Raw genomic sequence first — 15673 nt, 5'->3', positions numbered from 1 at the left:
CATAGGGTCAAAATCGAAGTCGTATTCCCAGGGGTACAATTTTTCATTTTTCCGGCGGTGTACTTACATGTAATCATATATCTGTGAATATACTTGTTACAATCGTACCTCTCGTACCTCGGACACGAGGCACTGAATGAAGTGCAGCACGACTGCTCATAAGTTTGTTTAACTCATGGCAGAATGCCACGGAGATTCTGAAGAAACTCAACCGTCAGGCACTGGAACGCACCTGTTCACCAACCTGCTCGTGTGAACTGTCACGCCACAGCAGTGAGCAGCCGATCGGCTGACGGCGACAGGTGTTGGGAAAACGAGGGAATGTGGGAAGGTGGAGGGGGGACGGGTCAGAGTGTCCTGTTCAACTGCTGATAATCTCTGGTTATACGGAAAGTTATCTCTTCGTGTTGGCTCAGTTATGCGTTTCGTGGGTAATTTACTTTCCAAGACTATTGTATTAATGAGAATTGACGATGAAACAAAACATCACTTTTAATACTTTGATGAAGTGATGAACATGGCGCACCTAACTACGAAATATGACATTTCTTACGGTTGGTGCAGTATTATTATGAATGCCATTTTAGGATGGCACCTAAATTCGCAACCTTGTATTTCGTTACCAATTTCTTTAGAAGTGAAACATACACTGACACCAAAAAGTCTCGACACCAATAAATAAGTGATGTAGAGTAATGAAATTTCACGACTACCTTTGTCTCGGTAACATGTTTAAGTGATTAACGTCAGCCGCTGTGTCCGAGAGGTTCTAGGCTCCTCAGTCCGGAACCGCTCTGCTGCTACGGTCGCAGGTTCGAATCCTGCCTAGGGCATGGATGTGTGTGATGTCCTTAGGTTAGTTAGGTTTAAGTAGTTCTAAGTCTAGGGGACTGACGACCTCAGATGTTAAGTCCCATAGTGCTCAGAGCCATTTGAACTATTTTTCGAAGTGATTAACATCGTAAGATAACAGGTTAATGTAGGCGCGATTTAACCCATTACAAAAGTGAAATTCTGGTACATTAATAACCGGTGTAGCCTCGAGAATGTTGAATGTAAGCATGCGAACGTCCATGCAATGTGTTTTACAGATGCCGAATGTCAGTTTGCGGGATGGAGACCCATATCTGTTGCACTTGGTCGGTCAATACAAGGAGGATTAATACTGTTTGTGGGTGATGCTGGAGTCGTCTTCTGATGATGTCCACATATGTGTTCGACTGGAACCGGTATGGTGATCGAGCAGCATTTTGGGTTACAACAGCGATATGTGGGTGAGCGTTATCCTGCTGGAATACATCGCTTGGATTACTGTTCTTGAGTGGCAGTAAAATAGGTCAAATCATCAGATTGGCCTACATATTTGCAGTCAGGGTGCGTGGGATTATCACTAGAGTGCTCATGCTGGCATACGAAAAACACGCTACAGGCCATAATTCCAGGGCGTCTGGCATGCAGACAGGTTGGTTGCAGGCCCTCAACTGTCCTCCTTCTAACCAATACGCGGCCACATCTGGCACCAAAGCTGAACCAGCATTCGTCAGAAAACACAACGGAGCTCCACCTTGCCCTCCAAAGAGCTCTAGCTTGACAATACTGAAATAGTCAATGGCCAGAGGCATACGCCGAACACGATGGGCTTCCCTGTCGGCAGTGCCACGTGGCCATTCACAGCCCAGTGTTTCCGCGACCACACATTCTCGTGACCACCGCAAACAGCAATGGCTACATCGCTGCCAAGTCTTTCTACAGAATCGCCGGAGGAACATCCAGATTCTAGTAGCCCTTTTACACAACCTCTGTCAAACTCAGAGAGGTGTTGATAATGGATTCTTCGTCACCTTAAAGGTATTCCTGGCTAACATCAACTCACCACGTCCACTCTTCGAGATAACTAACGCGCTCACAACCGTTACAGCGTGTCTTTAAGGCAAAACTGAAATTCCGTCCTTGTGGAGACGCTAATAGCCTCCACTCTTAAGCGAGTGGCAAAAAATTTGAACAGACATCACGTTTCAGCTGTAGAAACAAGCCTACCAACTTTCCCTTTTGTCGTACAACACCGCTTTGGTGTTGTGATTTTTTTCGCCAGTGTAAAAACACTTATCACCACTTATTCTGATTTTACTAAAGCATCAATGTCTGGACCACTTCTTGAGCAGTACAGATTTCAAGAGAAGCTGTGGCTGTAATCGTAACTGCAGATTTTAAAATCGTACATATGTATACTTAAGGAATTAAAGTCTTTGACATTTCGGTATGAAACTCATCAAACACCTCTTACACTGCAGGTCAGTAAGTTATAACTGTATCTCACATTCCATATTGTTAAGATCAACAGAAAATCAGTGAAACTGCGCAGCACTTTGCAAACCGAATAGCTGTATAGTAATTTTCTCGAACTGCTGATTAATTTGTTGAGCATTCCTCATTAATTATATTTTTCTCTAGGCAGTAGGTCAGGTACTGAAGTGCGGACACGAGGATGCAAAACAGTAAGTCTATTCTGTAAGGTGTAGTCCACTTTCTGACGCAGATATGACCGTGAAAAAAAATAAGCTAGTAAATTAAGTGATATGTTAGCGGGAAGTCTGTTACACACAGAGAATACACAACTAACCCACTGAAATGGGCGCCTATACTCCTAACATACTGTACATAAATTCATAGTATAAAATGTTGGAGAAAATTACTCAGATGTTTGCATCTCTGCTCCTGTATTATGAATGCATTCCTCAGCCACAGCGCGTAACAACGCTTTCCATAATATTTGCACTTCCACTTGTCTTTGTTCGCGTTCAGTGTCCATTTTCGTTTCCATTGTCATGGCTTATTACTTCAACTGCCTCACGTAACAGTTCTTCCTTTTATTTTTCATCCGCGCCTTGCCACGATTTTCGCGGCACCCCGTCGGAGGTTCGAATCCTGTTGTGCATGGGTATGTGTTTTGTCCTTAGTGTAAGTCAGTTTAAGTTAGATTAAGTAATGTGTAAGCCTAGGGACCGATGACCTAAGTAGTTTGGTTCCACAGGAACTTAACGATAAATTTCCAGAAATTTTTACTTTTGCGCCTTCACTTCTCGCTGTTCGCCTTCAGAGTGTCTATAATATTCTGCATTGAAGCTATTGTAAAGTCTTTTTAACCCATTGAGTCCGAACAGTGACAGAAGTATAATTTTACATTTCTTCACGTAATTAACATTTATTATCACAGTACGCAACGAACACAAGGAGAAACTGGCAGAAAGTAAATAATTAATAGTTTTAAGAAGGTGTTGCACTCCGGAATATAAATGCGAAATTTTTAACAAAATTAATCTTTATTATCATCGTAGACAACGAATGTAACATAAAGTTGGATAAAGGTAAAGATACTTTGGAACCACTGGGGCAAACAGTTTTCATCCACCCATCATTTTATGTGGTAGATTAGAATGCAAATTCGTATTTTTTTCTAGAGAAAATCACGTATCTAGGAACTTCAGCGAACTCATGACGCTTAAAGCAAATTATAGTCCAAAATATCAAGGAAAAACGTGGTTGAAATGTAATCAGTTTTGTATCTCAAATACACACTCTTCCAGTGGTTTCATTTCGATAATACTCATAAGAGCAGTACTACAAACGCAAATTTACGTTACAGTAGCTTAGATATAATCCTACTTACTTAACGGTCTATGATCTTCTCACTATGGCCACTATAAAGAAAATCGTATGTCAGAATCTCTTACAATCATGCAGCACAACGTCCTTGCCGACTGTTGCTTTTGAACGCTGAAAGTGACTGCTACAAAACACTGCATCTGTAGAAGTACCACAGTGCACCACTAAAAGTCTATGTTTTGCAACATCACTGGTTTCATGGAACTGCACTGAAATTTTTTTAAAAAATGGTGCCTTCAGACAGAAACCACTGTGGCGCAAAGAGTTAAACGAAATTTTTTGATTATTTTCAGCACTTCGAAACACATTAACTGATCGAGATCAGTTAATAATCAAAATGTCCTCGGCACAGTGTTCGAGATTTTGATTAATAATCAGCACTGGCGGCCGAAGGCTTCCGGCATAACGAGTCACGCTCATTCTGCCAACGGTCTTGTCGAAGAGGGCGGAGGAGCGGACAGAGATTTAGGGCACTCTCTTGTCCTTCGGGTGGGAAACTGACCCTAACAGCGGAAGAATCAGCAATGTTCAACGGCATGAGTATTCAGAAGAAAATGTAAACCACTGCTTTAAAGACACGTAATGTGTACCCACAGGACATGTGGTCTGTGATTCAAAAAAATGTCCTGATGATCTCTCCATTGGCAGAAGATTCTCGAATGGTCCTCCATTCGGATCTCCGGGAGCGTATTGCCAAGGGAGAGGTGACCATGAGAAAAAGATCGAATAACCAACGGAAGGATAGCGCTCTACGAATCGGAGCGTGGATTCGCAGAATCTTGAATGTGATAGGGAAGCTAGAAAATGTGAAATGGGGGAATGTTAAAGTTAAATCTAGATATAGTAGGGGTCAGTGAAGCGAAATGAAAAGAAGACAATGATTTCCGGTCAGATGAGTATAGGGTAATATCAACAGCAGCAGAAAATGTTATAACGCGTTTAGGATTAGTTATGAATAGAAACGTTGGTCAAAGAGTGTGTTACAGAGAATGGTTCAGTGATAGAGTTGTTCGTATCAGAGTCGACAGCAACCGACAACGATAGTTCAGGTATACATTGCGATGTTGCAAGCTGAATATGAAGAGATAGAAAAAGCATATGAAAACATTGAAAGGGCAATAAATTACATAAAGGGTCGTGGAGGACTGGAATGCTCTTGTAGGTGAAGGAATAGATGAAAAGGTTACAGGAGAATATGCGCTTAGGACAAGGAATCAGAGAAGAGAAAGACTATTTGACTTCTGTAATAAATTTCAGCTGATAATATCGAGAGTCACAAGGGAAGGAGGTAAAGGTGAAAAAAAAAAAAAAACCGGATGACACGGGACGATTTCAGTTCGATTACATCATTGTCAGACAGTGCTTCTGAAATCAGATACTGGATTGTAAGGCGTACCCAGGAACAGATATACAGGGTGGTCCATTGATATTGACCGGGCCAAACATCTCACGAAATAAGCATCAAACGAAAAAACTACAAAGAACGAAACTCGTCTAACTTGAAGGGGAAAACCAGATGGCGCTATGGTTTGCCCGCTAGATGGCACTGCCATAGGTCAAACGGATATGAACTGCGTTTTTTTAAAATAGGAACCCCCCACTTTTTATTACGTATTCATGTAGTACGTAAAGAAATATGAATGTTTTAGTTGGACTATTTTTCTCGCTTTGTGATAGATGGCGAGCCAACCATAGCGCCATCTGGTTTCCCCCCTCAAGCTAGACAAGTTTCGTTCTTTGTAGCTTTTTCGTTTGACGCTTATTTCGTGAGATATTTGGCCCGGTTACGATCAATGGACCACCCTGTGTAATGCAGTAGTGATGAAGAGTAGGCTGAAGGGATTAGACAGGAAGAATCAATACACGAAAAAGTGGGATACAGAAGCTCTAAGGGATGACGCGATAAGCTTGAGAATCTGTACGGCTATAGATACAGTAATGAGGAACAGCTCAGTAGGCACTAGAGTTGAAGAGGAATGGACATCTCTAAAAAGGATACCAACATAATTTGGAAAGAAAAACATAGGTACGAAGAAGATAGCTGCATAGAACTATGGGTGACAGAATAAATACTTCAGCTGATGGACCAAAGAACTAAGTATAAAAATGTTCAGAGAAATTCAGAAATACTATGAAATAAATAGGAAGCTAAGACGATATGGCTGCATGAAAGATATGAAGAAATGGAAAAGGAAACGGTAGTCGGAAGAACTGACTCAGCATACAGGTAAGTCAAACCAACTTCATCAACTTTCTTTGGCATTAAATGTATGGGTGGTAACATTAAGAGAGCAACGGGATTTCTACTATTAAAGGCAGAGAAGACAGAGGATAGGTGGAAAGAGTACATTGAAGGCCTCTATGAGGGATAAGATCTACCTGATGTGATAGCAGAAGAAACAGGAGTCGACTTGGAAGAGATATGGGATCCAGTATTAAAATTAGAATTTAAGAGAGCTTTGAACAACATAAGATCAAATAAGGCAGAGGGGAGTGATCACATTCTATCAGAAGTTCTAAAATTGTTAGGGGCAGTAGAAGCAAAACAACTATACACGTTGGTGTGTAGAATATATGAGTCTGGCGACATATCATCTGACTTTCGGAAAAAATATCATCCACACAATTCCGAAGACTGCAAGAGCTGAAAAGTACGAGAATTACCGTACAATCAGCTTAACAGTAAAAGCATCGACATTGTTAACAGGAATATTGTACAGAAGAATGGAAAACAAAAGTATCCAGGTCCTGTCACCTTAATTTCCTACCCTTTTACAGTTTCTGAAGTTTTAATGTACAGTTCATAACCAACAGATTGTGGTAGAACAGAAAGTAATGAGAACAGCGCAGATGAAAATGACATGGGAAGTGTGATACTGCGACAAGGATTTAATAAAGCACTCGATAGACGCAAATCGATATAAAGGCCCCGGAAGGAGACAACATTCCGTCATAACTACTGATCGCCTTGGGAGAGCTAGCCAGGATAAAACTTTTCCATCTGGTGCGCAAGGCGTATGAGACAGGCAAAATACCCTCACACTTAAAGAAGAACGGAATAGTTCTAATTCCAAAGAAAGCAGTTGCTGATAGGTGCGAAAATTGCGGACCCTAAGGAAGATCTGTTCGGATTCCGGCGAAATGGAGGAATACGAGAGGCAACGACTTGTCTCAAAAGGTAGGCTAGGAATAGGCAAACGTATGTTTATAGCATTTTTATGCTTACAGAAAGATTTTGACATTTTTGGCTTGAACACTCTGTTTGAAATCCTGAAGGTAGCAGAGGTAAAATTCTGGGAAAGTCGACGTGTTGTCACCTTCAAAATGGCGTCAGTGGGAAGTGGCATGGGGTAAGCACACTACTCTCCCAATTTAAAAAAAAAATGGTTCAAATGGCTCTAAGCACTATGGGACTTAACATCTGAGGTCATCGGTCTACTGCTGTTTGTGTATGAGAAATCGGTTGGAAACTTTCCTCGTGTCCGCACGTTGTAGGTGTCGCCACTAGGCTAAACAATGAAATCAAGTAACGGTATGCCAAAAAACAAATCCTAAATTGGGACTTGTTTATAACACATCTGAATAATAGCGCTCCCCTAGACTTAGAACTACTTAACCTTTACTAACCTAAGGACATCACGCACATCCATGCCCGAGGCAGTTTCGAACCTGCGACCGTAGCAGCCGCGTGGTTCCGGACTGAAGCATCTAGAACCGCTCGATCACAGCGGCAGGCCTACGCAAATTACATGACCTGTGACCAAACACCTAATCCGAGCAATTTGTTCTAGCCAGCCATTTGTGAATGCTCTGAAAAGCTAATCATTTGCATATCACTGCATCTTCTTCGTGTCGGTTAAATTTCGCGTCTGTAGCACGTCATCTTCGTGGTGTAGCAATTTTAGTGGCCAGTAGTGTATTTTTCGCATATTTTTGTGCTGACTCTGTGTTTCAGACGTTTTTCCAGTAGTTTTATTCTTTTGTATGTCAGTGAGGTTGACGAGTTTTGGATAGAAATGATGGTCTTCGTTAGACTGAGTGTAATTTGAGGCTGTGTTGGTGTTCATTTAGCTATTAAATTTGCAATCTTTTTTCTGTGAGTTTCCCATTTTTTCTACCTCTGTAGATTTTCAACTTTGCTAATAAGACAGCAGAGAACAGCGACTTGAAGTTAAGGAATTCTGCTACCTAGGAAGCAAAATAACCAATGGCGGACGGAGGAAGGATGACATCAAAATCAGACTAGCACTATAAAAAAGGGCATGCTGACCAGGGGAAGTCTACTAGTACCGAAAAAAGGCTTTAATTTGAAGAAGAAATTTCTGAGAAAGTACACTATGTGATCAAAAGTATCCGGACAACTGGCTGAAACAATCCGCTTGATACTGGAAGCAATGCTTAAGACAAATCAAAACAGTTTCATAAAATTTGTCTACCCAGGAAAAGCATTCAACAATGTATGATGGTGTAAGATATGCGAAATTTTGAGAAACATTCTCGTAAGCTATAAGGAATGTTGGGTAATTTGTAGTATGTGTAAGGAACGTGGAAGATCAAGTACGTGAGGCAGAGGTGCAGTTCTCCCCCCCCCTCCCTCCCTCCCACTTCCTGTTCAAGTAAATGGAAGACGCAATGAACGAAATAAAGGTTCAGTAGTGGAACTAAAATTCAGAATATCTACGATAATATTTGCTGATGACTTAGGTATTATCAGTGTAAGTGAAGAATATTTACAGGACCTATAGCCGGCCGCGGTGGTCGACCGGTTCTAGGCGCTTCAATTCGGAACCGCGTGACTGCTACGCTCGCAGGTTCGAATCCTACCTCGGGCATGAATGTGTGTGATGTCCTTAGGTTAGTTAGGTATAAGTAGTTCTAAGTTTTAGGGGACTGATGACCTGAGATGTTAAGTCCCATAGTGGTCGGAGCCATTTGAACAGGACCTACAGAACGGAACGAGCAGTATAATAAGTACACAAGATGAACTTAGATAATATGAAAAAATAAGAAAATATTGACCATTAGCATAAATGAGATTACCGAAGAACATAACATCGAAACTGTCGACCATGAAGTATGACGAAACGAAGAGATTTTAAGGCCTTGGGACCAAAATAACACATAATGGACGAAGCAAGGCGGACATAAAAAGCTTATTAGCGCAGGGAACGAATTCCTGGCCAAGAGAAATACGTTAGCATAAGACACTGACTACAGTCTGAGGTAGCAATATATGAGAAAGTACGTTTGGAGCACAGCATTGTATGGTTGTGAATCACGGCCTTAGAGAAAACAGGAAAGTAAATGAATCGGAATGTTTGAGAAATGGGGCTATAGAAGGATTTTGAGAATTATGTGGACTGACATATACGAAATAAGAAAGTTGTCCACAGAATCGGAGAGGTAAAAAATACTGAGAAGGAGGATGGTGACAGGGTAATATGACATGCCTTAATACATAAGTCGTTCACTTGCATGTTACCTGACGGAGATGTGGAGGGCAAAACTTGAAGGAAGAGATGGACTGAAATATATCCAACAACTAAATGAGGTCATAGGCTATCAATGCGAAGCTGAGGTTAAGAGGTTGGCACAAGAAATGAATTCGTGGTATATTCCTGGTTGTCCGCTTGGAACCTGACAGAAGACTGATGGAAAAAAGTACATCCATTCTGTTGCTGGAGTTAGAGGAGTTACCAGCGCTTTTTGGCAGCCATATGGTTGTGTTTGATACGTGAGATATTCTTAACAAATGAGCCGGCCAAGGGCCTGTTTATACAGCCCTTTCAGTTAAAATGAGATAGATATTTTATTAGGACATGATGTCTATAATGGTGTCTCTTCACTTGTTAGTATATGGGACAGTCTGGCATAAGTGCGGTGATATCCTTATGTGTGAATACTTTTTAAATGCGAAATTTAAAATTTTTCCTTTCCAATCTCAACACTAGACCGATGAACAAGCGATTAAGTGGGGCACTTGTATCCGTCAGTCATATGTGACTTCAGTTTCAATGAACACATTTTCTTTAGAAAAACTACACACATTCAGTACCTACTATTCATTAATTTGCTTCAGAACTTTACGGTTCGCCATGTAGGTACTACTGTGAACCACATGTTCTATTACTAATCAGTTAACAGTCATGATAACGTTAGTGAAATCATGTATAACTAAGCATTTAGTCACAGTTCATATAGTCGTGTGACTTGGGCCTCCCATCGGGTAGACCGTTCGCCGGCTGCAAGTCTTTCGATTTGACGCAACTTCGGCGACTTGCTCGTCGATGGGGATAAAATGATGATGATTAGGACAACACAACGTCCAGTAGATGAGTAGAGAAAATCTCCGACCCAGACGGGAATCGAACCCGGGAACTTAGGACTGACATTTTGTCGCGCTGACCACTCAGCTACTGGGGGCGAACAGTTAATATAGTGTAGTTTGCAAGAACAAAAATGCCATGTATTATAACAGTTTTTCTCGTGAAGTGTGAAACGTATTTGCACTCAATCAAAAAGATATGAACTACGTGGAAGAGTGGAGAAAGCTAAAAGACAATAAGAGAAATAAGAATAAATGTGGTTAAGTCACTATATTGTTAGTATTACATTTTAGTGATACTTGAGTTAGGATAAAAAAAGTACCCTTTATTGGGCCCAGAGGAACACTGAATGCTGGTTGGCAACTGTGTTGTCACCTTCAAAATGGCGTCAGTGGGAAGTGGCATGGGGTCAGCACGCCACTCTCCCAGACTGTCAGCATTCCTGATTTTACACCATAGAGTAAGAAAGCAGAAGGCGTTAAAAGTTTTCTTAAATTCACGCTAGCACAGCCACAGGTGACATCGGGCGGAGGTGGTAACATAACTATGTAACAAGAAGAAGCCATCAGCACTTAAGTTCACAAACACGAGCAACAAGTTATTAAGTCATTACCAGGAATAAGTTACACATTCAACAGAATTTCAACTGAGAGAGAGAGAGAGAGAGAGAGAGAGAGAGAGAGAGAGAGAGAGAGATTCGTTGGCTCTTGTAAGCAAGGAGCACTACGTCGGATGTAATAATGCATTTGAGAGACTTGACAGTGTAGTTAAGAGCCTGCAACAATTTGCTAGGCAAATGCAATGAAGAAAAAGACATTGACAACTGGTAAAGGAACATGCCACATTTGGATGAAATGAACAGAGTCCCATGTATTACCTATCTCCCATCTCCATGTGTACCACAGTCCCCTAACTCTAAATTTAGTTGGTCTTTAGGATCGGTGGTCTTCATAATGATGCACTCAATTTTATGATTATTATGGTGTAATGAGTCTGTATGTTAGACATTCCACCACTTCTCAAGAAGATGCTGTTTGCCATTCTTGAGGTGACAACGTCCAAAGTAACCACAAACTACCACTCATGGGAATTCAAATTCGCTGCCACCTACCACATCACTGATGGGGTGACTGAGGATCTTCCAATGTAAGTACATCTGCTGCTTATTGCATCAGCGTCATCGTCACTTCTGGGTGAGAGGGCCTTCTGGTACATTTATTCCTGATCGGCTCTGCAAGGCACTTCCAGGTGGCAAAGGCCTACCTGTCCAGTGGCGCCAAGATAAGCTGACTTCAAGACTTCTGACAGCACAGTACATTCTGTTGGTTCATTGCAGGGCAATGAAATCTATTTGAGTGAGACTGAGGACAGTCTAGCACCGTACCGCTTCACCTGCATACTGCCAGACGTTAGCCTGCAACTCTTCAGCCGAATTGCTAGAGCAGGGGCTTTGCCAGCCATCTAAGCCAAGAACAGGAGTTCAGCAGAATTTCACTGTGTCACTGGTACAAGGCGTCAGCTGAGGGCTGATGAGAACATACGGAACTGTAAATATTAACTTGCTAATCATGTTTTATTAGCGCTGGTAGATGCTCTAAAGGTTTCGCAACAACATTCTGACAAGGTAGAGGTGTCTCCACTTAGCACCTCTGTACCGTTACTTCTCGTTGAGGTAGTTCGTCAATTGGCCTCATGAAGCTTACTGTGTCATTTTACAGTCCCCCACCAGCGAAAAATCTCTGGCAGTACAGGGAATGAAGCATAGGTCCTCCATGTATCAGCCAGACATGCTCACCATTCCGCTATGGGAGGCACACTTGTGGAAGGATTGAGAATGGATTCAGCAGTGGCATTTTCAAAGCAACCATCCTGTAATTTGTCGTAAGCAATTTACAATAACTGCAGTAGGTGACATATCGTATATACACTACTGGCCATTAAAATTTCTACACCACGAAGATCACGTGCTACAAACGCGAAATTCAACCGAAAGGAAGAAGATGTTGTGATAAGCAAATGATTAGCTTTTCAGAGCATTCACACAAGGTTGGCGCCGTTGGCGACATCTACAACGTGCTGAAATGAAAAAAGTTTCCAACCGATTTCTCATACACATACAGCAGTTGACCGGCTTTGCCTGGTGAAACGTTGTTGTGATGCTTCGTGTAAGGAGGAGAAATGGCTACCATCACGTTTCCGACTTTGGTAAAGGTCGAATTGTAGCCTATCGCGATTGCTGTTTGTCGTATCGCGACATTGCTGCTCGCGTTTGTCGAGATCCAATGACTGTTAGCAGAATATGGAATCGGTGAGTTCAGGGGGGTAATACGGAACACCGTGCTGGATCCCAACGGCCTCGTATCACTAGCAGTTGAGATGACAGGCATCTTATCCGCATGGCTGTAACGGATCGTGCAGCCACGTCGGGCTCTCTGAGTCAACAGATGGGGACGTCTGCAAGACAACTATCTGCACGAACAGTTCGACGACGTTTGCAGCAGCATGGAATATCAGCTCGGAGATCATGGCTGCGGTTACCCTTGACGCTGCATCACAGACAGGAGCGCCTGCGATGGTGCACTCAGCGACGAACCTGGATGCACGAATTGCAAAACATAATTTTTTTGGATGAATCCTTGTACAGCATCATGATGGTCGCACGCGTGTTTGGCGACATCGCGGTGAACGCACATTGGAAGGGTGTATTCGTCATTGCCATACTGCCATATCACCCGGCGTGATGGTATGGGGTGCCATTGGTTACACGTCTCGGTCACCTCTTGTTCGCATTGACGGCACGTTGAACAGTGGACGTTACATTTCAGATGTGTTGCGACCCGTGGCTGTATCCTTCATTCGATTCCTGCGAAACCCTACATTTCAGCAGGATAATGCACGACCACATGTTGCAGGTCCTGTACGGGACTTTCTTGATACAGAAAATGTTTGACTCCTGCCCTGGCCAGCACATTCTCCAGACCTCTCGCCAATTGAAAACGTCTCATCAATGTTTGCCGAGCAACTGGCTCGTGACAATACGCCATTCACTACTCTTGATGAACTGTGGTATCGTGTTTAAGCTGCATGGGCAGCTGTACCTGTACACGCCATCCAAGCTCTGTTTGACTCAATGCCCAGGCGTATTAAGGCCGTTATTACGGCCAGAGGTGATTGTTGTGGGTACTGATTACTCGGGATCTATGCACCCAAATTGCGTGAAATTGTAATCACATTTCAGTTCTAATGTAATATATTTGTCGAATGAATATCCGTTTGTCATCTGTATTTCTTCTTGGTGTAGCAATTTTAATGGCCAGTAGTGTATCTGACATTACGTCGCCTAGCGAAGTTCATAACATCACTGGTAAGTGGGCAGTAGTACTACAGATAGCGTTAAATGAAGATAGCAATCATTTGTACCTTGAATTCAGAGAAGTCTTATCTGCTGTGTAAGGCGCAGCACCTATGTACAGAAATTCCTTCGCGAGTCTATATGAGTAAAAGGAGGTGTCGCAGCAGCAGAGAAAGAAAACGAAGAAGGAGAAGGGAGGAAGACGAGGAGGAGGTGATAGGGAGAGCGCCACGGTCTGTGCAGCATCGGATTTCCGGAGAGGCCGCGCGTCGCCAATAAAAATCTAATATCCTGCTGGGGGTTTTCTGCACGGCCGAGGGCAAAGAAAACGCCGGGCGCGCCAGCCCAGCTCACTGTTCAGCGCTCCCCGCCAACGCGGCGACACGCCAAATCGTGCGGATGTTGCTCCGTGGTGCGGCACTGCGCGCGCTCCGAAACGAACGCCTGCGCGATTGAAAACATCAGCCAGCAGATTGCGTTATACTCTGGTCTGATCCAGGAACACAGCTAGACGGCTCGAAAACACAAACCAGGCGCATTCTACGTGTCTCATTTTTTTTCCAGAAAGAACAAATAAAGTTTTTTATGTGAGACGTTTGGTTCTTTTGAAGGTACTACGTCCACTACTTCCGAAAGGTTCGTGAAAAGAGTTCACTAACGATTAAGCAAGACAAAGCAAGACAACGCAGATGAAAATGACATGGGAAGTGTGATACTGCGACAAGGATTTAATAAGTACTCGATAGACGCAAATCGATATAAAGGCCCCGGAAAGAGACAACATTCCGTGAGAACTACTGATCGCCTTGGGAGAGCTAGCCAGGATAAAACTTTTTCATCTGGTACGCAAGGCGTATGAGACAGGCAAAATACCCTCACACTTAAAGAAGAACGGAATAGTTCTAATTCCAAAGAAAGCAGTTGCTGATAGGTGCGAAAATTGCGGACCCTAAGGAAGATCTGTTCGGATTCCGGCGAAATGGAGGAATACGCGAGGCAACGACTTGTCTCAAAAGGTAGGCTAGGAATAGGCAAACGTATGTTTATAGCATTTTTAGGCTTACAGAAAGATTTTGACATTTTTGACTTGAACACTCTGTTTGAAATCCTGAACGTAGCAGAGGTAAAATTCTGGGGAAAGAAAGATTATTTACGACGTGTACAAGAAACAGACAAACAGACAGCAGCTATAAATAGTGCTGTGAAAGGGAAACAATGATTGAGAAGGCAGTGAGACAGGGTTGTAGCCTGTCCCATGCTTTATTCAATCTGTGGATTGAGGAAGCAGCAAAGGAAACCAAACAAAAATTTGGAGTAAGAATTAAGGTTCGGAGAGAAGAAATGAGAACTTTGAGGTTCTCTGATGACATAATTCTTCCGAGACACCAAAGGACTTTGTTGAAAGGAATGGGCAGCGTCTTGAAAGGGGGATATAAGATCATCAGCAAATGCAAATTAAGGATAATGGAATGCAGTTGAATGAAATCAGGTGCAGACGCAATTAGTTTTGAAAATGAGACACTTAAAATAATAGATGGGGTTAGTTATTTGGGCAGTAAAATAACATGGCCGAATTAGAGAGGGTATAAAATGTAGACTGGCAAAGACAAAGAAAGCGTTTCTGATGACGAGTAATTTGAAATTTGTTAGCATCGAATATAGACTTAAGTGTTAAACATAGTGTTGCACATAGGTCCAATTTGTCCAGCTTAGCACTTGACGATGTGCCGTAAATATTCCCTGCTTTATGCATGGTTCAATTTTGTTTGTATTACCACGAAACGCGTGTGTCAAGGTATTTCTTGTCGGGAAACTAATTCCAGTTTTCAAAATTTTTGAAGACTTGTGGAATCTTTTCAGAAATGGCCTCTACCCCATTTCCCCTTTATATTATAATCTCGCTCTTGATTGTTTCATGATGATTGTGATGCTTAGCATAGTACACATTGATAACTATTTCCCTGTCAAAGCGGAAAAAGTGAAACTGCTTACAGCTACTGAATGCATTAAATTCAATAAGTAATGTTTGGGACATAAAGTCTTCATAAAATATGTCACTACAAAAATTAAGTTGAAATATACAGTTGCTGAGTGAGTGAAGAAGCACTGCGAACATATGTGGGTGAGAGAAGAAAACGGAGAGAGTTTTCAACGTAAAACTTACGTTTCTACTAAACTGTACGTAGCACATTTGCATATAGATACAGATATGCATTTCTCGTGTGGTTTCACAGTTGATGTCAGTTATGTCAGTGAAAAGTAGAAGTGCACGGTGTTTTGATCTTTACAAAGGGTAGGAGATCCATTCTTCTGGTTATCAGGATGTCGTCAA

Source organism: Schistocerca nitens, chromosome 7 (assembly GCF_023898315.1).
Source record: "Schistocerca nitens isolate TAMUIC-IGC-003100 chromosome 7, iqSchNite1.1, whole genome shotgun sequence".
NCBI classification, from domain to species: domain Eukaryota; kingdom Metazoa; phylum Arthropoda; class Insecta; order Orthoptera; family Acrididae; genus Schistocerca; species Schistocerca nitens.
The sequence above is the reverse complement of the archived record's forward strand: the minus strand, read 5'-3'. Positions refer to the sequence as shown.